Source organism: Podarcis vaucheri, assembly GCF_965113315.1.
Source record: "Podarcis vaucheri genome assembly, chromosome: 16".
Lineage (NCBI taxonomy): Eukaryota > Metazoa > Chordata > Lepidosauria > Squamata > Lacertidae > Podarcis > Podarcis vaucheri.
Window position 1 is genome coordinate 28744474 of NC_138754.1, and position 24443 is coordinate 28768916.

Below are 24443 nucleotides of genomic sequence, written 5' to 3' on the forward strand. Positions count from 1 at the left end.
CTGCATTAGCAGGTTTTGCCTTACCCGTAGCAAAACGTCACAACTTTGGCGGTATCAGGCCTTGGGCGGAATCCTTTTGTCCATCTTCCTCTTTGCAGCGGTGATACCAGGGTTCCCCGTTAAAGGGGTTTCTGAAGGGAGGCTTTGACCATACGCCGAAAGGTCCTCATTGCCTTCCCCTGCGGTGGCGGCATAACGGGGGCGTCTATCTCTGCTTGAACATATGTTCTCCAGAGCCGGCCCATCCCCCCCACACACACACTGGATAACCCTGATGCTCCCTAGGTCCCCGGCTGGGGACTGGGGAGGGAGAACGCCCAATGCCTGAGCCAAGGTCTACCCACATTTGAAATTTAATAAAGTTGTGGCCAATTTAATCCCATACCACGTTGTCTTGAGTCGTTATTCCACATGACGGGGGGGGGTGGGGTGCTCGGGATCTGGGGACTCCGCCTGTCTGCGCAATAATTCATTTATTTATACACCGCCCAACTAGCTGGGTTTCCCCAGCCACTATGGGCGGCTTCCAACGCAATATTAAAATACAATAGTCCTTCAGATATTAAAAGCTTCCCTAAACAGGGCTGCCTTCAGATGTCTCCTAAAAGTCTGGTAGTTGTTTTTTCCTTTGACATCTGGTGGGAGGGTGTTCCACAGGGCGGGTGCCACTACCGAGAAGGCCCTCTGCCTGGTTCCCTGTAACTTGGCTTCTCGCAGTGAGGGAACCCCCAGAAGGCCCTCAGCGCTGGACCTTAGTGTCCGGGATGAACAATGGGGGTGGAGATGTTCCTTCAGGTATACTGGGCCGAGGTCATTTGGATGGTTTACGGTCAGGAGCGCAAGGCCACTGCATCTGGCCTGCAAATCTCTCTCTCTTTTTAAAATTTACTTATTTGGTTTTTCAAATCAACGTTTTACACTCACATATCCAACATACAATATAGAAACAAGATTCCACAGAATCTCCTGGACTTCTTTCCTTCCCTTTGTGGGTCCAATTGTTAGTCATTTCCTCCTGCATCTTTTATAATGATCCAAATCTTTTATATCTCCATTATATCCCAAATTCACCATTGAATTACAAGTGTTAGGGTCTGCAAATTTCAGCTCATGCAGCACCCCTCACTGACTCTGCCTTGCACCCCCCCTTCCACTGGTGTGTGTCGTTGAATTCTGATAGTGCCTCTTTTTTCCCTGGATGGGGGATACAGAGGAGTGTGGGAATGTGGGTCAAAATTAGTCTGCTGCACAAAGGTAACATTTATATCTGTTACCCTACAAACTACAATGGTACCTCAGGTTAAGTACTTAATTCGTTCTGGAGGTCTGTACTTAACCTGAAACTGTTCTTAACCTGAAGCACCACTTTAGCTAATGGAGCCTCCTGCTGCTGCTGCGCCACCGGAGCAGTTCTTAACCTGAAGCACTATTTCTGGGTAGCGGCGTCTGTAACCTGAAGCGTCTGTAACCTGAAGCGTATGTAACCTGAGGTACCACTGTATTTCCTTTGGTTTGTGGCCCTTGGAATGTTTTCCAGTAAGGAATGTGGCCCTCAGTTTTAACAAATTCCTTGGTTAATGTGTGTGTGTGTATATATATATATCCATATATGGAGAGAGAGAGACATACCCTCTAAAACAGAAATGAAAATAGGGGTGTCCTATTTAATCATCATCATCATCCACACATTGGACTGAAATGCCCCAGCCACTCTGAGCAGCTCCCAACATATATAAACACATAATAAACATTTTAAAAACTTCCCTATACATGGGAAATGATATATAATGAAATGAAAAAATGTTTAAAATAACTTTTAATTAAAAAAAACTATAAGCTCTTCCTTATTAGGAATTGTAGGTACCAATATCCCAAAGGAGCAGAAAAGACTTTTTATGTATGAGACAGCAGCAGCAAGGATGCTTCTAATCCAGAGATGGAAAGAAGACAAAGTCGCTACCAGAGAAGAATGGCAAACTAAGCTGTTGAATTTGTTACGATATGAGAGCAACACAGCTGCAAACCAGCTCGATGTTTACATCACATGATGTGGCTAGCTGTGGGAAAGAATCTTCCCGGAAGTTCACAGGCTTAAGAAGTCTTTGTTCTGTGTGTAATATGAGACCTTCCTGTTGTGTATGTAAAGGAAGTCTTTGCCACTTGTTTGAAGGAGACTGAACTGAATGGATGTGTTTCTTGTAGAGCTGTAATGTCAGAAATAAACAAGATGTAAAAAGACTTTCTGACTATCTTCTTTCCCTTGCTGGGAAGCAAGGATGGAAGGGGGTGTGCATTTTCCACGCTGGGAAATTTCGCCTATCTAGATCTCCTGGACTGCGGGGATTGCAGCGAGGGCAGATCACCGGTAAACAAGCCCGGGAGCCTGGGAGAGTTGCCAGCCTCTCCCGAGGGGGCATGTTTTCCAACAGAATTATGCCAAAATGGCAAAACTGACCGGAAAGCTCAAGAACCAAGAAGATCAAAACTTTAATAAAGAATGGGGGAAAATATAATTTTTTTAAGGAGACCACTGTAAGCAGATGAAAACGTTAGCAGGCTTTTAATAAAACTTGTAATGTAACAATCACTATGGACAATATGGCCAGATACAAAACGTGGCCGTATTTCTGCTCTGTAAGATGCACCCGACCATAAGACACACCTAGTTTTTAGGGGAGGAAAAAGAAAGCAACGCTAAGCCTCCTCAGGGGCTATCCCTGAAGCCAGGAGAGCAAGAGGGATCGGTGCACACTGTTTCCTCTTGCTGTCATGGCTTCAGTGATAGCTGCGCAGCCTGCATTCGCTCCATAACACACACACACATTTTCACTTACTTTTTAGGAGGGGAAAAGTGTGTATTATAGAGCGAAAAATACGGTAATATGCAGTTGAAAATGTTGTCAATAAGACCCATGGAGGGGATGAGGGGAAATCTCTGAATGTGCATATTTATTTGATATTGTTATAACTCTATGCTTGTAAAATCAAATGATTTTTTTTTAAAAAAAACCGCTCAAAAAACTTCGCTATACAGAACTGCCTTCAGAGGTCTTCAGATGTCGGTGGATCTAGCAGATCTGAACAGGCCCAGCTCCCCTTTTTCCCTTCCAGAAACTGCCCAGTTTTGTATTTGGGTATCAGCAGCTGAAGTATCTGCCTCAACGTTTGGTGGATGCTGTGGAGACTTCCACAATGGCAGAGTTCCCCTGTTGGCAGATCCCATCAGAGCTCAGCAGAGTTGGGTGGGCAACACATCTGTCGAATCCTAGCCATTATGGACAGACTGGGATTGCTTTCTCTGCCCAATAGGTCGTGGAAATGAAGTGTTGTGGGGTTTCTGCATTCCTCTTGTCTGGTTTGCAGACATGACTTAAACCATACCTTCTTTAAAAGAAATCAGTATCTACATAAATTGCTCCGAGGAGTGAAAGTAGCCTGAAAACAGGAAATCAAGCAGGAAGTAGTTTTACATAAAGAGGTCCTTGACATGTTACAGGTGGTTCCATGGTGCAATTGATGCTTCTCCACCATTCCACTTTTTAAAAAAAAATAATAATAATCATTCATTCGTTTATAAAAACCCTCATGAAAATTCATCCATCTTTCAGTGCAAATTTCTCCAAATAAACATATTCATCAATACACTTTTGCCTGAAATGTGCGTTTTATGCAAAGCAAGGAGTATTGTGAATTTCTGTGCACCATTTTCGCTCAGATGTGCACTTTGGACTAGAGCATTGCCATCTAAATGAATGAATCTTCATTTGCATCAGCCACCGGCCATAGCAATAAAACAACAATACGATATACAGAGGAATAGAAATACAAATAAGAAGTCGATTATATAAAATGCATTTTAGGGTTTTGAATCAGTAGTCAAGTAGTGGATCTTATTCTGATTGCCCCAGCTAAAAACCTTGCAACCTTTTGCTGTCACCTGCTCATCTTGATCTGCCAAGAGAAATGGCAGTGTGGCAGTGGCTGGGTGACCCGGAATGGACAATAAAAGAGGGGCGAGAACCTCATTCCTCAAGGCTTTATAAAGAGTGCAGGCCAGAAGGACATGCGTCGCTGATTTGATACTGCCATCTCCCCAGGGACATAAGTGTTTTTTGTGTGGAATCTGTTGGAATCGTCCCTCAAGTACAGCTGAGGGCAAGACATTCATTATTTCGAGGGTAAAAGCATGCCTATATTTTGGAATTGCTAGGTGATGCAGAGAGGGTGCCAGATAGTCAAAATGGAAGGTGGGAAATAGTCATAACATGGGCAAAATTTCCTTATTGTGGCCAAGTTGTTCTGAAACTCATTATCATTTAGGTCAGGCATAGGCCATCTCTGGCCCTCCAGATGTTTGGGACTACAATTCCCATCATCCCTAGCTAACAGGACCAGTGGTCAGGGACAGTGGCGTAGCGTGGGGGGTGCCAGGGGTGCCAGCCGCACCGGGCGCAACTTCTGGGGGGGCGCGCTCGCTGCCTCCGGAGTCGCCGAAGAGCCTCGGGCGCAGGCTGTAGCAGAGCCCAATGTCTCGTGGAACCGACGAGCTGGCAGCGGCTCTCAGCACTCGCCGCGGTCCCCGTGCGTCAGGGCCACGGAGGGCGCGCCAGGCAGCCCCTCCTCACCGACGGGCAGCGTTCGCCTGCGGGGCTCGGCCAGCGCGCTGGGCTGGCCGCGTGGAGTCGCCGAGGAGCCGCCGCCGCCTGCCATGCCGCCCTGGCTGCTTCAACTGCGTCCGACAGCCGGCTCGAGGCTCCTTCCGGCCGGGTCTCCCGACGGGGCGCTGTGGGCGGAGGCTCCGGCACCAAGCACCACGCCGCCTAGGCTCGGGTCGCTGTCTAGACGTGCGCAGCCCGCCAAACGCGCCATCGGCGGCGCTCTAGTGCCTGCGCGCCAAGACCGCTCACCCGCCCCGACGGGCCCCCCCACCCGCGCCGGAGGCCGGCGCACTGGTCCCAGAGCCGCCCCCTCCCCGCGCCAGAAAGAAGCCCCCTCCCCACGCCAGAAAGAAGCCGCGTCGGGACTAGTCGGGCCGGGGAGGGAGACCGAGAAGGCTGCGCCGCGACGCCCAAAGACGCGCGTCTTGGCGTATTAATGACCATGGTTAGGTGTTAGGGGGCGCAAATTATTTGCCTTGCCCCGGGTTAGGGGGCGCAAATTACTTGCCTTGCCCCGGGTGCTGATAACCCACGCTACGCCGCTGGTCAGGGATGATGGGAATTGTAGTCCCCAACATCTGGAGGGCCGGAGTTTGCCTATGCCTGATTTACTTTCTGCCAAATTAGACTGTTTGCTTTACTAAAACCCCAAGTGAGTAGCTGTCAGGGTGATAAGCCACAAGAGTGAAGTTTTTGATAGACATTGGCCCTTAAAATCTGACTTGAGATGCTGGAAAACTGTCTCTCGGCACTCGGACAAATGACTGAGAATTGTAAGTAAGCAACGAACTTTACCTACTTTTTCTTCGCTCACCACTCCCCTGCTTCCTACAATTCCTGCAATATTCTCCAAGGTGCATTAAGATACTTCCAATTATTGTGAATATTTCTCCTAATCTCCACTATGGGCCATGGCAAGCGGCCAAGGGACCTGGATGAGGCAATGCCTCCCCCGAGGCCCAAACAGTCTAAGATTGATTCTTTCTTTCTTAACTGTAGCAGAAATAACGAGGAAGTTAACTACACGGTTGAAACTCACAATCGTTTTAATCCTTTAATTGACCTCGCAGCCGACATAGAAGTGGAGGGGGTGAACTCGAAGGCAACGAATAATGCTAATGCTAATGATAACGACAAAGAAGTGAGAGTCACCCCGAAGGGGGAGTCTGAGCTGGCCCTGGGTGTTGGCATGGGACTCGAACACTTCCAATTAATAACCAGGACCCTGCGCTGCATCTTTAAGAGCATAAATGGGATCTCCATGCAGGTGGATAATCTCCACCAAAAGCTTGAGGCCCATTTACTAGAGCTCCAGCACAACCACACCCTGCCTACGAGGGATTTAAAGGGACAGAGGTGTACCTCCCCTTTTAGACATGAAAGTGGTACTGGTGGTACTGGTGGTCACCTCTTAAAAACTCGATTGGACTCTCAATCTCTGATTTTACAACCAAACAAAATATGTCTTACTATACGCAGTAGTGACCCCAGGTCCCCAAGGTGGAATAACCCGAGAGAAGTCAAAGATCATCTAAGGCAACTCCTCCAGATTTGGCCTCTGCTAATAGACCTCAGTTCAGTGAAACTTTTGAACTACCACCATCGGCTCCAAAAAGTACTGCTCTCCTTCCAGTCACCAAAAATTCCCTCCATACTGGTTAGGCGTAAAGCGTTTTTGGCCACCTGGGGCATCTTCCCAACGAGAGTCTTTAATGACACCAGGATTAAACCTCTTCTCCGTAGCATCGTACAAAAAGGTATCCGATCGCCAGACAGGCGCGACATAGTCTTGAAACCCAAGCTGTCCACCCGGGAACCTCACCCTCCCTCTCAGCCCAAGCTTCCTGGTTTATCTATTCCAGCAACAGAGAAGCATGACCAAAGCGGGCCCAGTCATCTGGCCGCCTCTGAGGAGAGGGACCTTATTTCATCCTATGGCGAGTAGCCATTAGTAGAACAGCAGGAAGTTATAAACAGGCTCGATACACTCAAGCAGCAACTTACACATGTACTTCAAGAGAAAATCTCCTCAAAACCTGGTCATAGCAACCTATTAAATCAAAGGAACACAGTCATGAAGGGGCTAACACCCCAGAAACCCCTGCCAATCACTGGGACTCCAATAACGGATGATATGGCAGTCTGCCTGGCGGAAGCTCCTCATACACCGTCACAGCGCAAACCCCCTTCACCTCTACTAATAGATTTGCAATCAACTACCTCGTCCTCCGCCTTAAAGAGCAACGCGCCAAACACCCCTCATCCTGGTAATCTGTCAATGTCCTATTCTTCCATGCCTGACCTGGAGTCCTCATTCAGTGCGGTCCAGGCAGATGACTGTATATCCTCGTCATTTGCTAGTCAACCTTTTTTGGTAGAACCTCATTTATCCGCAACCTCTTCAAGCCAATATATAAACGTTAAGGAAGCCACTGCGCAAAGAGACACCTCAGGTTTTACTGAAGACCCTGCTGGCCGCATCAATCAAATCACCACCCCTTCGATACCTTCGGCTGTATCACACCTGGCGCTGCCTCAGACCCCTTGCAATGTCTTTCCCGCCAGCAACCAGAGTAACTGACTAGCACACAGTCCCTCCTCAAACTGCTTCAATGTGCTATCCTGGAATGTGGCGGGATGGACGTCCAAACAGGATGGCGGGGATATGAAAGATTTTTTAGCGGAATTCCAGATCATGGGCATACAAGAGACCTGGTGCTTAGACTCTTCATCCCCCCCATCCCTACTGGGCTATGACGCCTTTGTGATTCCTGCGACCAAAACACATTTGTATGGGCGCCCTAGCGGAGGCCTGGTAACATTTGTTTCGCAGGAGCTTCATCTTAATACCTCTCCTCTCGTTTGGTTAGAGAGTAATTGCATTCAAACTCTGCACATCACTAATAGCTCGGCTGGGGACTTCATATGTGTAAACTTGTACAATCCATCTGCCTACTCCTCTTCTCATTCAAATCAGTTTTGGGAGGATTTAAGATTTATCCTTGATAAATTTGTGGCTGAGTTTCCAAAGTCAGAGATTCTTATAATGGGGGACTTTAATGCCAGAATCGGAGCAGATATAAGCTCATTTACTGATAAGTTGCAATTATTCATAGAAGAGGATTGGTTTCCTACGTGGAATTCACATGACAAGATCATTAATAGGGCTGGCATCACACTGCTGGAGCTTACCATAAACTGCGGGCTGCATAGCTTGCATGGCACACCCAAAGACTGGTCCGGGGGATACTATACTTTTCTAGGATCTAGAGAGGCAAGCGTTATAGATTACATCTGGTCCTCCTCGGCATTTAATGATAAGGCATATTGTTTCAATGTGTTCAACAGAACTGAAAGCGACCACCTTCCAATCGCCATCTCCTTCCACCACTCACTGCTGGGGCTTCCCAGCTCACCCCACCTCCAGAATTCATTGATCTTAGCCCCCGGACGTAAGAAGTGGGCTATCTATTTGGAGCAAGAAATAAAAGTCCTTCTAAATTCCCCTGAGATCCTAGCCCTGAAAGCTCAGCTGTTAACAATGAATGTGAATCATTTCTCAAGTTTCCAGCAAATTCTGGCCTACTTGCTCCCTTCACTTACAAAACCTTCCCGTGCGATTCTAACCTGGAAGAATCAAACTGTAGCACCCTGCTTGTGGTTAACGCTTAGCTGGAATGAAATATTCAACGCAGCAACAGAGAAATTAAAATAATTATTTATTTGTCAGACAAATAAATGAGAGGCACAGTGGTATATGGTTACCAAGCTCTGGCCTGGCCTCCTGCCATTATGGCCAGCACTTATATTCCCTTAATCCAGCCCCCTTTGCTCCTCCTGTGGCTGCCTCTGTTCAATCAGCCTGGTTGGATTTCCTATTGGCTGATTGCTATAATTAATTCTAAGAGATACACCCATATCCTCCTGTCCTTATATGGAACACAAAGAGCTATATATTGTTACATCTATAAATGACAAATAAGTAGTAATATATCTGACATGTGTCTCTTGCCTTCCTTGCCCTCCAAAACAGATGGTTAATAATTTTTATCTTAAACATATGTCAAGGATCTTGAGTTTCACATCAACATTGAAAGATCTCCTTCATTTGAAGGTTTCTAAACAAATATCTGACAACTAATATATCAGGGCTGCTTGAATGGCGTCTCTTATCTGACAAGGGGGGCTAGACTGGTGACTGACTTAATTACCACTCTTACAACTATATGAAATAAGAATCTAGCATTTCTTAATAATTACATTTAAGACAATATATTTAATACATAACATAGGTAGCTTTTTAGAAGGATAAACTTCCTCAAAGTAAAAAGGAAGAAACAGTTTACAGCCTCAAAATAAAATAGGAGAAAAAGCCTCTTCCCCTTTTCACACTCTCCCCCCTTCTCCAGCCAGCTGCTTTTCCCATGTGCCCTTGGCCTTTTGTCCTGTGGCTCAAGTTTAATGGTTTTATTTACTATTTACCCATTCCTAATTATGTTTGGTCTCTGCCCTTTTTATAACATGTAGGGTCAGTGTCCGTTCTCAGTCTGTAATTTCAGCTTTTACGACTTTGAGAATTGTTTTCTGCTATCAATCAAGGGGCCCCTTGTCTGGGAGGAAAACATTACCAAGGTTCTGTGAGCTGCTGGTCTTCTGCCTGGCATGAAACTTTTGAAAATCTAAGCCCATTTAATTTTAGGAACCTGATCAAGATATAAGCCAATATAAGCCTTGATTAAAAATGCAGTCTATATTCAGATGCCACAAAACTTGGTTCGACCAAGAATGCAAACAGTGCAGAAGTAGGCTTAGATTTCTTCAGTCTGATATGAAATCAGACAGCACCCAGAGCAAAATCAGGGAGTTAGCTCAATTCCGTTCATACTACAAGAAGCTGCTCCAACATAAGAAATTGCTCTTTGCGAAAGAGCGCTGGACGGCACTGTCAGTGGCCATTAAAACCCGTGACGACAAGAAATTCTGGAATTTAATTAATGCAGGTTTAAGACCCCCCTCATTCATTGTTAATAACATCACAGCAGCCAGTTGGCACTCTCACTTTGCTCAGCTGTATTCCGCCCCAGATTCCAACGTAAATGTAGTCTCCACTCTCCCAGCATCTGCCTTGCCCACTTGGGAGCCAGTCTCCCCAGAGAGATGTATACAACTAATTAGCATGCTATCAGGGGATAAATCCCCGGGGGAGGATATGATACCTCCTGAGGTTTTCTTATCGAACCAGACGTGGTGGGCCCCTATTTTAGCATCTCTCTTTACCACTATTAATGCTACTCTTAAGATTCCACCTAACTGGAAACAGAGCATAGTCATCCCAATACATAAAAAGGGGGGACCCACTATCGACCTATCAGCCTGCTGGACATATCATACAAGGTCTACTCTAGATTCTTGCTAGAGAAATTAATCGAGTGGGCAGAAGAAACAAAGCTATTCCACCTGGAACAGGCTGGCTTCCGCAAAGGTCATAGCACATCTGGCCAATGTCTGGTTCTATTTACCCTGATTGATAAATACCTGAATAGGTTCAACTGCAAACTACACGCGACTTTTGTGGACCTGACCTATAGTCTATGGCAGAAGCTTAGTTACACCAACATAGATAAGAGACTCCTCCTCCTTCTTATGGAAATTCATAATGACATATCGGCCAGAGTAAAATTCAGCCCTCTGGGAGCTCTTTCTGATTCTTTCCCTCTGAATAAAGGGGTCAAACAGGGCTGCCTCTTGGCCCCTTTTCTATTCAATTTCTATATCAATGACATCGTTACAACTATGAAGGCCCTAAATCAATCTGCCCCCTCCTTACAACAGCTCAAGATCCCCATATTACTCCAGGTCGGAGCCAAACAGTATAAACTTAAAGCTTTTGCAGATGACTTGGTTTTAACACTACAGGAGCCAGAATCTAGTACGAAAAGAGTTTTAGAACTGATTCATGAGTTTGGTCGGGTGGCGGGATTTAAATTAAACAAGCAAAAAACCAAAGTTTTGGGGAAAAAATTGACACCCTTGGAATCAGATAGGTTTCAGAAAGAGACAGACTTAAATGTGGTTAAAAAGGTGAAATACCTAGGGGTTAACTTGACTGCCAAAAAATTGAATTTATTTAAAGACAATTATGTAAAATGTTGGTCAGAAATCAAAAAGGATCTAGAAACTTGGTCAAGATTGAAACTTTCCCTGTTGGGCCGAATTGCTGCTATAAAGATGAATGTGTTGCCAAAAATGTTATTTTTGTTTCAAACCCTACAGATTGTGGACAGAGTGGAATGTTTTGGAAAGTGGCAGAGAGATATTTCTAAGTTGTCTGGCAGGGCAAAAAGCCCAGAATAAAATTTAAAATACTAACTGATGCAAAGGAAAGAGGAGGGTTTGCCCTGCCGGACTTAAGGTTATATTATGAAGCTGCAGCTTTCTGCTGGATGAAAGATTGGTTACTGCTAGAGAACACTGATGTCCTGGATCTGGAAGGGTTCAACAATGCTTTTGGATGGCATGCTTATTTGTGGTACGACAAGGTAAAGGTTCACAAAGTGTTCAAGAACCATATTGTCAGGAAAGCAATATTTAATGTCTGGACAAAATACAAAGACTTATTAGAAAACAAGACCCCAAGGTGGTTGTCACCAATGGAAGCTAAGGCTCGGAAAAGACTCAATATGGAGGCCGTATGGCCGAAATATTGGGAAATAATAGAAAAGGTTGGAGACACTTGGAGGTTGCAGAGTTTGGAGAAACTAAAGGACAAGGTGCGAGATTGGTTACATTACGCCCAGTTTAAGGAGGTTTTTAATTTGGATAAAAAGATAGGATTCCAGGTGGAAAAATCAAAGCTAGAAACAGAATTGTTAGAACCAAAGACTAAGGTACTTTCAAGAATGTATAACTTGCTGTTAAAATGGAACACTCAGGATGAAACAGTTAAATCAGCCATGATAAAATGGGCTCAGGACATTGGGTACAACATTATGTTTGCTGACTGGGAACGGTTATGGACCACCGGTGTGAAGTTCACGGCATGTAATGCCTTGAAAGAAAATATTATGAAAATGATATATAGGTGGTACATGACCCCAGTCAAGCTTGCAAAAATATACCATTTGCATGATAATAAATGTTGGAAATGTAAGGAGACTGAAGGAACATTATTTCACCTCTGGTGGACCTGTCCAAGAGTGAAGGCCTTCTGGGAAATGATCTATAATGAGTTAAAAAAAGGTATTTAAGTATACCTTCCCCAAGAAACCAGAGGCCTTCCTCTTGGGCATTGTTGGCCAGAAAGTGTTAAAGAAGGACAGAACTTTTTTATGTATGCAACAACAGCAGCAAGAATACTCATCGCAAAATATTGGAAGACACAAGATTTGCCCACACTGGAAGAATGGCAGACGCAACTTATAGACTATATGGAGCTGGCCGAAATGACTGGCAGAATCCGAGATTTGGGAGAAGAGACAATGGAAGAGGACTGGAAAAAATTTAAGGACTATTTACAAAAACAGTATAAACTGTATGAATGCTAAGAAATTGCACGATTGAAAATAACATGGTACCAGCAACTTAGTTGAAAGACATATGAGACTAAGTGATGTTTAAGAAAAAGATGAAACTTGAAGTAATATTATGTGTAAATCAAGCTGATAAGTATTTGATAAAAATTATTTGAAGTTTTGAGACATAATATTTGAGAAGTACAAAATAAGAACTGAAATAAGGTAATAAATTGCTGTTTTTAACTTTATCACCGAGAACGCAGGGAAGGGAGATGTGAGGAAGTCCAGTTAGTGATAAAAAATGTGTTATGAATAGTTATGATTTTCTTTATTCTATGTTTATGTTTCTATTTACTTATGTTTTTCTTTGTTTGTTACTTTTTGGTGAAGGTAGTGTATATGTTTGGTGTTTTTTCTTTGTTTGAAACTTGCAATAAAAATATTATATATAAAAAAAGATCCCCATATTACTCTATGCGGACGACATGGTGATATTGTCATTAACCAAGCAGGGCTTAAACAACATGCTCAGAGGGCTCATGACATATTGTGATACCAACTCCCTCAAAATCAATTTTGCCAAAACCAAAATTGTTACTTTTGGTACGAAAACTCGGAAGTCATTCTGGAACTTTGAGGGCCACTATATTGAATATTGTTCAGCATTCAAGTATTTGGGAATCACTTTTCAGCATGGGCTTAGCTGGTCAGCTCACCTAAATATGACCATCCTGGCTGCCCGTAGAACCATCAAAGCCTTGGAGAAATTCTTCTATGCAAAAGGCGGCCAGTTGGTTCCACCAATCAGAAAAGCATTTATCAGTAAAGTCCTCCCGATGTTACTGTATGGGGTTGAAATCTGGGGGTGGAATTTAAAAACACTACAACGGCTGGAGATTCTGCAAAACTCTTTTGCACGAAAGATACTGGGCTTCCCCAAGGGCTCGGTTGCTGCACAGTTAAGAACAGAATTGGGCCTCCCCTCCATTGTTGCGAGAGCCCACATTAGAATTATTAGTTTTTATTGTAAATTAATCAATGCCCCAGGTTCCCTACTAGCCAGGCAAGCCTTTTTAACTTGTTCTCATAGCAACAAATGGTCCAAGGCCATGGAGACTATTACTGCACGCTACTCCCTCTCAGATCTCAACACGCTGTCATCTTGGGACCAACATAAAATCCGGGCCTGAATTCTTACGAGGCCATGGACCGGGCACAGTCCACCACAGCCCGCCTCTCCATGTGGCTCCCTAAAGTGAAAGTGGTAAGATCACTTGCCAACTACTTGATAGAACTGACGGAGCCCAATTTGAGAAGAGCGTTCACTATGGCCCGTTTCCATTCTATACCCACGGCCTTCCTCCAGGGGATTTACTCAAAGACCCCTATTACTCAGCGTCTATGTCCATGCACAATGAATGAAGTAGAGGACTTCATACATTTCTTCTTCTACTGCCCTATTTATGAGCCAATAAGATCTAAGCTCCTCCTCTTGATCCCGTCCACCATTACGTCTAAGGAAGACTGTTTGAAATCGCTTCTTGTGGACGCAAATCCCCAAATTTCACGTGGGGTGGCAATCTTCATAGTGCAGGCTCTGAAACTCAGGGCTACTCTGACAGGGTAGTGTGTCCTAGACCTGGACCTGTTTTAATTCTTTTTATTACTTTTTTTTTTAACTCAATGTGCCGAGCTTATTTTGGGGCCATTTTATGCTTTATATATATCCGCATATTAGATTTTTGGCGCTGGCAACCAAATCTTTGCATTATTGTCTTAGGGTAATTTAAATGTCATTACGCCAGCAATATCGCCTTGAATTTTGCTTGGTTGCTTGTCTCTAGCATTTTTTTGTATTGTCTTACTTTGCTATGGCTGTATGCTAATGCAATAAAGGTTTTGACTTTGATTCCCTCCCTCCCTCTCTTTCTTTTTTCTTTTCCTTCTCCTCCTGCGATGAGGCTACATTTTAATATTTTAATGTCCCATTATTTTAATGTTGTATTTTATTTTTGTTTTTAAGTTGTAATCATTCATCTTGTTTTTATTATTGCTTGTAAGCCGCTCTGAGACTGGCCTTGGCTGGGGAGGGCGGGGTATAAATAAAAAAATATTTATTATTATTATTATTATTATTATTATTATTATATTTTTACATTTCTCCCAAACTCTATACAAATTCTTCCTAAGAATGTGGTTCATAAAACTTTCATAAATCTTCACATTCCCATACTAGAGGCATCCATTTTTCTCTGACTGAACATGGACTTAGGAGACTCAAAGTCCCATGGGAAGTGGGGCAGCAAAAGCCAAACCCCAATTTCCACATCACCTACTCGATTTAGCCCATGTCTCTTCTCCTCACCTTTGGAAATAGGTAACCAAGGCTTTGTTCCCTTAAATCTACATGTGAATTTTGATGTGTGAGGAATTCTGGGCTGCTCCCTCCACATGGCTGCTCCACAGCCTATGCTAAGTTATCTACCTGGGTGAACCCCCTTCATCCGCCTTCCCCATTAAAATCCAGGAATTTCCAACAGGGCTGGGTAGTGCTATAATACAACAATGTGTGGCTAAGTCTCCTCTGTCTGGCTGCATCGAGCTGATCTCATCAACTCGGGTGTTTTATAGATCACCAGCGGCCTCTAGAGTTGTTTACTATAATGCCACCTGTTCCAGTTGTCAGGATTCATGCCCCAAAGACTCCAGCGCTGTGCCTGTGCGGTTGTTAGCAGAGTAGCAGCTCCAAGAAGGTGTGAGGTTCACTCAGGATGCAGTACATTCATTAGTAAGAGTTTACCAAGCCAAAAATAAGCTTGACAGTTCAACACCAGGTCCCTGGAAGGGAAATCTCTTCATAATCCAGTAGCAGAAAAAATATAGTGGCAAATAAAAATGTACTATGTACTCCAAGTAAATGAGTATCAATCCAGAATAAGGGATTGAAAGAACAGTAGAGAAAGTAAGAATCACCTGAGACCCCGTCGGACAGCATTTATAGGCAGCCCAGAAGCAGTTGGACCTTGAAAGATAGATAACAAGTGACGCCATTTGAGCTGCATGTCGGTTCCCTTGAAAACCTTGGAACCTTAGAAACCTTCCAGACACACTAGAAGATTCTGGAACACTTCTATAAGCTTCTATGGATTCTGGACTTCAGAAATGCCATTACAGTGGTACCTTGGGTTACAGATGCTTCAGGTTACATACGCCTCAGGTTACAGACTCTGCTAATACAGAAATAGTACCTCAGGTTAAGAACTTTGCTTCACGGTGAGAAGAGAAATTGGCGGCGGCGGCGTGGCAGCAGGGGGACCCATTAGCTAAAGTGGTGCTTCAGGTTAAGAACAGTTTCAGGTTAAGAACGGACCTCCGGAACGAATTAAGTTCTTAACCCAAGGTACCACTGTATACTTCATACTGGTACGTGATAGATCTGCAGTCTGCCAAGTTTAGAGATCAGGACAGAGAAAAGGGAGGGCTGTTCTTTTGTTTTTTTATACAGGACACAGAGTTAATGCTTGGATTTTTTGACTGCTTATTGACAACTACTTAATGAGATGACTTTGAAGGGGGGGCTGCTTCCAGCTCTACAATTCTACGATTCTTTGAAATGGAAGATAAGGCTCCCAGAAACCAGTAGTTCAAGATACAACTCTGTGGCAAGGCATATATATGTTAGCTATTCCAGCACTGCTCCTGCAGCCTAGGCTAAGTTATCTTCCGCAGTGAATCCCCTTAACTCACATTCGCTTATGAAAGAAGGCAGTGAAGGTAGCAATAAAATAAATGCAACTGAAGGCAAAGTGGGGGTCACAGGGTGGCCATTGCAAGGCAGTAGGAATGAGCCTCCTTTCATGAAAATTCAATTCCACCGGACCTTCCTGTGTCACTGTGAGATGTGCTGCTTGCTGCTGCTGTCCCACACCTGGCAGTAATAATCTGCCTCATCCTCTGCTTGGGCTCTGGCAATGCTGTGTGTGAAAGCTAGTTGAGAGCTGCACCCCATAGTTGCCTTTGACTGGACTTAACCCAACTATGGGGTGCAGCTCTCAACTTGCTTTCAGGCTGAGGGAACCGGCATTTGTCCACAGACAGCTTTCCGGGTCATGTGGCCAGCAGGACTAAACTCCTTCTCCCGCAATGGGACACTCTGATGGAAACCAGAGCTCATGGAAATGCCGTTCACCTTCCTGCCACAGCGGTACCTATTTATACACTTGCACTAGTGTGCTTTCGAAGTGCTAGGTTGGCAGAAGCTGGGACAGAGCAATGGGAGCTCACCCCATCTTAGGGATTTGAACTGCCAACCTTCTGATTGGCAAGCCCAAGAGGCTCAGTGGTTTAGACCACAGTGCCACCTGCGTCCCTTGACAGTTCAATACCAGGTCCCTGGAATGGCAATCTCTTTGTTATCCAGTTGCAGCAAAATGTAGCGGTAAAATAAAACTTAAACGTACTATGTACTCCAAGGGAATTGTTTCTAAATATGTTTCATTGTTTCGTAAATCACTTTGAGATGCCTAAAAGGAAGGCATTCAATAATGCAATTAGGCCTAAATAAATATGGGGTGAGCTCTCCCCACAACTGTGGAAATCAGGGGTGCCTGCCTGAATAAAATATTGGGAAGGGGGGAGTGAGGTAAGGCTTGCCTCATATCGATCACTCAGTCCTGTATACCTGAAGAAGCTTCTCCACCCCCATTGAGAGGGTGAGATACAGCTCCAAGGGCCTTCTGGAGGTTCCCTCATTGTGAGGTTACAGGGAACCAGACAGAGGGCCTTCTCAGTAGTGGCGCCCACCCTGTGGAACGCCCTCCCTTCAGATGTGAAGGAAGTAAGCAGCTATCCTATCTTTAAAAGACATCTGAAGGCAGCCCTGTTTAGGGAGGTTTTTAATATTTAATGCTGTACTGTTTTTAACATTCGATTGGGAACCGCCCAGAGTGGCTGGGGAAACTCAGCCAGATGGGTGGGGTATAAATGTTGTTGTTGTTGTTGTTGTTGTTGTTGTTGTTGTTGTTGTTGTTGTTGTTATTATTATTATTATATTATGATGTGGTGCAAGCACACGATTTGAATGGCAATGCCCAACAATTTTGGACAAGTGGCAGCCCCCTCAAATATTTTATTGGGAGAATGATGAAATGGGTTTAAAGATGCTGCTGTCTAAACTGGAATAATTGTAATAACTCTGCATCGTCCCCCTGCAAGCACAGAGCAGTTTCTCCTCTGAGACCGAAGAGAAGGTTTTTGTCTCAGTTCCCCATCAGACCACATCACTGTGCACTCTGTTTTATTGTGCCACGATACACAGTGATATTCAGCCTCGTCTTCTGCCAGGACTCCCGCAATGGTTAGATACCCAGTTTTGCTTGAGGCTTCTCTGGACCCGGAGAAACGATCAGGAAGCCCAGAACTGTGGTTCTTGTAAGATTCTGAGAAATAACTTAAAAGGAATCGCGGAGGGCCGCCAGGCTTCTGCTGATACCAGTGCACATAGCTGTTGAAAGTGAATGTGCTGCTCGCAGCACAAGCAAGTTTCACTTCATTCCCCAGAGACACTGATTTTGATGCTGGCTGTGACAATGTCGGCTGAGAGCTTGAACCTGGGGAAAAGGATATGATCATTGTTGATATTTTGATTCCCCTTTTTTCTGCTAGAATAGGTTCCTAAAGGCAAAACAAAGGTTAGCAATTTTAGCAAACGTTTTTGTAGCTCCCACCTGAGCACCACATCAGCAAAAGGCAGAAGAGAGAAGGCCAGATCATGATGAGAAGATTTTGAACCCCAGTGAGAAAAAACAAACAACCCCCACAACAGTAGACATTCCCTGCAAGCACCGCACATTATATCCGCACCTAAGCTCCGCCTTCAGGTTCATCTGCTGCGATCTGATTGGCCCTTGTGATCGCGAGTCTACTTAAAAGCAGGGGGTGCCCTTCCTGGCTGAGTGGTGCTTCGCTTTGGCTTCATTATGGGTGAACCATAATCGGGGACACTCTAAAGTTATACAGCAAGATGCATTAGTCTTTGCTGGCTTCATGAGAATGTTCGTTGGTTGCTTATAATAATAATTTATTATTTATACCCCGCCCAACTGGCTGGGTTTCCCCAGCCACTCTGGGTGGCTTCCAACACAACATTAAAATACAATAGTCCTCAGATATTAAAAGTTTCCCTAAACAGGGCTGCTTTCAGATGTCTCCTAAAAGTCTGGTAGATGTTTTTCCTTTTACATCTGGTGGGAGGGTGTTCCACAGGGCTACTGAGAAGGCCCTCTGCCTTTTTCCCTGTAAGTTGACTTCTCACAGCGAGGGAACCACCAGAAGGCCCTCGGAGCTGGACCTCAGTGTCCGGGCAGAACGATGGGGGTGGAGGCACTCCTTCAGGTATACAGGACCAAGTGATCGATTTTGGTGGATGCTGTGGAGACTTCCACAATGGCAGAGATCCCCTGTTGGCAGATCCCATCAGAGCTCAGCAGAGCTGGGTGGGGCAACACATCTGTCAAATCCTAACCATTATGGACAGACTGGGATTGCTTTCTCTGCCCGATTGGTCGTGGAAATGAAGTGTTGTGCGGGTTTGTGCATTCCTCTTGTCTGGTTTGCAGACATGACTTAAATCATACCTTCTTTGAAAGAAATCAGTATCTACATAAATTGCTTTGAAGAGTGAAAGTAGCCTGAAAACAGGAAATCAAGCAGGAAGTAGTTTTACATAAAGAGGCCCTTGACATGCCACAGGTGGTTCCATGGTGCAATTGATGCTTCTCCACAGTTCCACTTTTTTAATAAAAAAAAATCATTCATTTATAAAAACCCTCATGAAAATTCATCCATCTTTCAGTGCAAATTTCTCCAAATAAACATATTCATCAATGCCATTTTGTCTGAAATGTGCATTTTCTGCAAAGCAAGGAGTATTGTGTATTTCTGTGCACCATTTTCGCTCAGATGTGCACTTTAGACTAGAGCATTGCCATCTGAGTGAATGAATCTTTATTTGCGTCAGCCATCGGCCATAGCAATAAAACAACAATACGATATACAAACAATAGAAATACAAATACAAATAAGAAGTCGATTATATAAAATGCATTTTAGGGTTTTGAATCAATAGTCAAGTAGTGGATCTTATTCTAATTGCCCCAGCTAAAAACCTTGCAACCTTTGCTGTCACCTGCTCATCTTGATCTGCCAAGAGAACGGACACTGTGGCAGTGGCTGGGCGACCCGGAATGGACAATAAAAGAGGGGCGATAGCCTCATTCCTCAAATCTTTATAAAGAGTGCAAGCCAGCAGGGCATGCGCCACCGATTCAGTACTGCCATCTCCACAGGGACATAAGCGTTTTTCGTGTGGGATCTGTTGGAATCGTCCCTAAAGTACAGCCGAGGGCAATACATTCAATCTCGAGAGAGTAAAAGTGTGCCTATATTTTTGCTAGGTGATGCTGATAGGGTGCCAGAGAGTCGAAATGGAAGGTGGAAAAATAGTCATAACATGGGCAAAATTTCCTTATTGTGGCCAAGTTGTTCTGATGCTCATTGTCATTTAGTTCAGGCATAGGCAAATGCCAGCCCTCCAGATGTTTGGGACTACAATTCCTATCATCCCTAGCTAACAGGACCAGTGGTCAGGGATGATGGGAATTAGAGTCCCAAACATCTGGAGAGCCGGAATTTGCCTATGCCTGATTTAAAGGTAAAAAGTAAAGGGACCACTGACCATTAGGTCCAGCCGTGACCGACTCTGGGGTTGCGGCGCTCATCTCGCTTTATTGGCCGAGGGAGCCGACGTACAGCTTCCAGGTCGTGTGGCCAGCATGACTAAGCCGCTTCTGGCAAACCAGAGCAGCACACGGAAACGCTGTTTACCTTCCCGCCGGAGCGGTACCTATTTATCTACTTGCACTTTGACGTGCTTTCGAACTGCTAGGTTGGCAGGAGCAGGGACTGAGCAACAGGAGCTCACCCTGTCACCGGGATTCGAACCGCCGACCTTCTGATTGGCAAGTCCTAGGCTCTGTGGTTTAACTCACAGCACCACCCGCGTCCCTCATGCCTGATTTAGGTGCTGACAAATTAGACTGTTTGCTTTACTAAAACCCAAAATAAGTAGCTGTTGGGGTGATAAGCCACAAGAGTGAAGTTTTTGATAGACAATTGCCATCTCATTCACACCAAATAGGTGCAAACGTCATACCCAGCAAGGCCGGGGCAAATGCCAAGTCTGGCAAAATTTCGGAAGCAAGGCCACCTTCTAAATGGGAAAGAGCTGAGACAATTGCAATTGTTCTCTTAGTTCTGGTGAAATCTCTGCATTGATGTATATGACTGATTTCCTCAAGGAGAACAAATGTGTGGGGTTTTTGTCTCAGTTCCCCCTTGAACTGCGTCGCCGTGCCATGTGCTTCCTTGAAATGTGGCACAGTAATAATCAGTTTCGTCTTCTGCCAGGGCTCCAGAGATAGTTAAATAGCCACTGTTCCTGGCGAGGTCTTTGGAACCGGAGAAACGAGAGGGGATTCCAGAGCCTCGGTGCTTGATAGAATCTGTATGATAGAATAAGAGGTACTCTGGCGAACCCCCAGGCTTCTGCCGAAACCAGGACACAGCAAAACTATCAATGCTGAATCCAGTGTTCAAGGAACAGGAAAGTGTGGTTGTGTTTCCTGGTGACACTGAAACTGACACCGGCTGAGATAGCAGAGGCTGAGAACTTGACCCTGGAAGAAAAGAATATTGAAAGAATATTCACGCTGGGTGCATTAGGAACGCTTATCGCAGCGACAGTGTTCATGTATACATAACTTTCTCTCACCTGCACACCAAAAAGCCAGCAGGCTAACAAGGCAAACCCAAACCATGCTGAAATCTGAATCTGCAATGAGGAAAGAAAAGGAACCCAGGACAGTGTGGGTGAATATGGAAACAAGTCTTTAAATCACTCCTCTTTGTAGAGATGCTCCACCTCCATGTTAATCAGCTCTGTTCTGATTGGTCCGTAGGGAAACATGAATGGAAGGTGGCATGTCATTCTTTTTCCCCAATTTTTTTATTTATACTTTTCAGGTTCATACATTTCACTGATTTTACAATCATTTCGACCTTTCAAAACTTGACTTCCTTCCCCCCCCTTTCTGCGGTTGGTTCCTTAAATTTATTTTTAATATCTTCTGCGTATCCAAATTAACTTAGTTTGCTCATTGATTCATCTTCTTGAAATATATACTCTTATGAAACTGCAGGTTATTACAATAATCCTGCCAATATTCTTATCTGTTTACAATTTATCTGTAAATATTCAATAAACCATTTCCATTCTTTTTTGAAAAGTTTGTTATCTTGATTTCTTATTCTTCCGGTATTTCAGATGTCAAAGAAACAAACAACTATATGACTTTTAGAAGACACCTGAAGGCAGTCCTGTTTCAGGAAGTTTTTAATGTGTGATGTTTTATTCACTTAAAAAAAATAATACTAACAATATTCTCTTGGGAGATGGCCAGAGTGCCTGGGGAAACCCAGCAAGATGGGTGGGGTATAAATAATAAATTATTATTAAATTATTTCCGTTCTTTTATAAAGAGTTTGTTATCTTGATTTCTTATTCTTCCAGTAAGTTTCACCATTTCTGCATATTCCATAAGTTTTTGTATCCATTCTTCCTTTGCTGGGACTTCTGCTTCTTTCCATTTTTGGGTGAGTAGCGCTGCTGCCTCTGTAGTAGCATACATGAATAAGTTTAGGTAGTTCTGTCCCTATGATTCCCCAAAGGAAAGCTTCTGGTATTTTCTTCTGGGTTTCGCCACTCGTGCATGTGCAGACACGCAAAATGACATACTGTGCATGTGCAGAAACGGCGAATTGCAACCCGCACGTGAGCAGACGTGCAGACGCGGGTTGTGTTCTTTTCATGTTGCGAACAGGGCTCCGGAATGGATCCCGTTCGCAACCAGAGGTACCACTGTATTTTAAACATCATTGGTCTCCCTGCCTTCTGCTTCATCACCCTCAATATGCTCCAGCCACCTCTGAGTGTATTGCTTGTCTCATCTCAAGGTCAGAGGGTGATGGTAACAACATCACAGCCAATGGAGCAGAAATACCCAGCTGGTCCTCAACGAGTGGAGAAAGTCTCCAGGAAGAAAACAGGAAGCATCTTCAGCCACCTGAGACCTGGTAAGATGTGGCAGCTGCAACTGCCTTTGAGGACCAAAGGTTTGGGTCTTGCTTCCCCCTCTGAACACACCACTGTGCCGAGAGGCAGTGACATTATCCCATCCTTCACAGTAATAATCAGCTTCATCTTGCTGTTGAACACCAGCGATGATTAAGGTGACTGTTTTTCCACTGCTGCGACCAGAAAATCGTTCTGGAATCCCAGCAGGTCTTTCCTTGTCCTTATATATAACTGCCTTGGGGATGCCACCAGGTTTTTGCTGGTACCAGTGAACATAGTGCTTATTAACCCTTTCTCCTGAACATGAGAATTCTGCAGTTTGTCCTAGAGATACAGAGACTGATGGTGGCTGATTAAGAACGTATTGGGCCACAGAACCTGGAAGGGGGTGAAATATAAGCAGAGATAAATAATTGGAAGACCAAGGGGTTGGTGGATGCAATGACCTTGGCTTGAGTGGGGATGCATGCAGAAATGGTCGCCTGGACACTATAGGTCCAAATGAGCATCTTCTCTACACATATCCCAGCTCAAGGCAAAGTCATGGGTCCATCAGCCCCTCCACTCAAATCAGCTCAAATGACCTGGCCCCCCAAACCAAGATCAAGATGTGCCCGATGGAATGGCAATGCCTATTTTGTAGAATAGGAAAAGGGATCTAAAATTGGGCAGGTACCCATCTCAGTACCTGAGTAATAAGCGAAGACCAGGATGAGAAGATGACAAGGAGACAAGGCCATGGTGGACATGGGTGATGAACTCTCCTTCCTAAGGATGAACCCAGACAGCTTCCTCTTAAAGCCCATCAAAGCCACTGAATGCTCCCTTTATGCAAATTCACTCCCTGTTGATTGGCCACCAAGACTGCCCCTATGCATAGGAGTGGCACAGTGTGATTTTCCAGCCATACTTGCAAGCTCCCTTTGTGGCTTCTCCATTATCCTATCCTTGGGGTACGTTCAAGAGAATGTAAAGGAAACAGCACTCTTAATGCCAGGATAGTGTGCATGAGAGATGTAGCTTGCAACATCATCATGAATCTGGTTGACAAATGCAATACAAGATACAAGATACAATACAATCTTATACCCCAACATCCTTCCCCAGTTTCCTGCACAAGACTGATTTCATTCGTTCCAGTATTTTTAGAGCAAGGCTGCCCTCTAGGGGCCCTGTCGCATTCTGCAATGTGAGGGCATCAGTTTATTTGACCATAACTGAAGAAAGTAAATAAGTTAACTTCTACATGAAAGAACACATTTCCTGACCTGCTTTGTTCCCCAAACTCCTTTTTGCTTAATAATTCTTCTCTTGTTTGTTCAACCTCTGCCCTTCACTTGTGTGAATTTTGTCAAACTTTTTATCAATCAGTGTACAGTGAGGTGTGTGCACTATATTTAATAGGGGGCATGTATCAGGGTCAGTCTGCCGCTTTACTCATTGGTGATAAGTGTTGGGATCTGCTACATATTATTGGTGGCTAGAGGTGGGATCCACTACACCCAAGTAAGGGCCTGGAACCTCTGGAATCTTGTGCATCCACTCAGCAGAGATTGTAGTGGCCTCTAAATACTGCTTAGAAGAGAAGATGAGTTTGGATTTGATATTCCAACTTTCTCACTACCCGAAGGAGTCTCAAAGCAGCTAACATTCTCCTTTCCCTTCCTCCCCCACAACAAACACTCTGTGAGGTGAGTGGGGCTGAGAGACTTCAGAGAAGTGTGACTGGCCCACGGTCACCCAACAGCTGCATGTGGAGGAGCAGGGAAGCATGCATGTGGAGGAGTGGGGAAGTCTATCGCTGTTAACCACTACACCAGTGTTTTTCAACCACTGTTCCGCGGCACACTAGTGTGCCGCGAGATGTTGCCTGGTGTGCCGCGGCGGCGGCGAGGAGAAGCCGCCCAGCACGGGGCTCTCGCCGTCTGCCTGCCTGGCTGCCTGCGAGCTCGGCGGGCAGCGCCTCCATCCGCAGCGCCCGCCTCGCGGCTCTCATCTGTTTAACCTTGAAGTCGTCCCCCCCGGCGCGCTCTCCTTCCTCGGCACTCCAAGCGGCGCTCCGGCTCCGGGGGGCGGAGG

General features: G+C 44.8%; 4 protein-coding genes and 1 long non-coding RNA gene across 13 annotated transcripts in view; 4 read left to right on the forward strand and 1 right to left on the reverse strand.

Annotated features, from left to right (window-relative positions):
- The window catches only part of LOC309521129 (immunoglobulin lambda-1 light chain-like), a 627875-nt gene that overhangs the window by 319853 nt on the left and 283579 nt on the right, over positions 1-24443 (forward strand). The gene's annotated exons all lie outside the window — the stretch shown is intronic.
- LOC309521111 (immunoglobulin lambda-1 light chain-like) overlaps positions 1-24443 on the forward strand; it is a 603006-nt gene that overhangs the window by 283612 nt on the left and 294951 nt on the right. The gene's annotated exons all lie outside the window — the stretch shown is intronic.
- Positions 1-24443, forward strand: part of LOC309521126 (immunoglobulin lambda-1 light chain-like) — a 593187-nt gene that overhangs the window by 264036 nt on the left and 304708 nt on the right. The window lies entirely within an intron of this gene.
- Positions 1-24443, forward strand: part of LOC309521127 (immunoglobulin lambda-1 light chain-like) — a 593349-nt gene that overhangs the window by 256196 nt on the left and 312710 nt on the right. The window lies entirely within an intron of this gene.
- Positions 7250-24443, reverse strand: part of LOC309521170 — a 78661-nt gene continuing 61467 nt past the window's right edge. Inside the window, exon 3 of the long non-coding RNA XR_014214515.1 lies at positions 7250-7262. This is a non-coding gene — a long non-coding RNA (uncharacterized lncRNA). The remainder of the gene's footprint in view (positions 7263-24443) is intronic.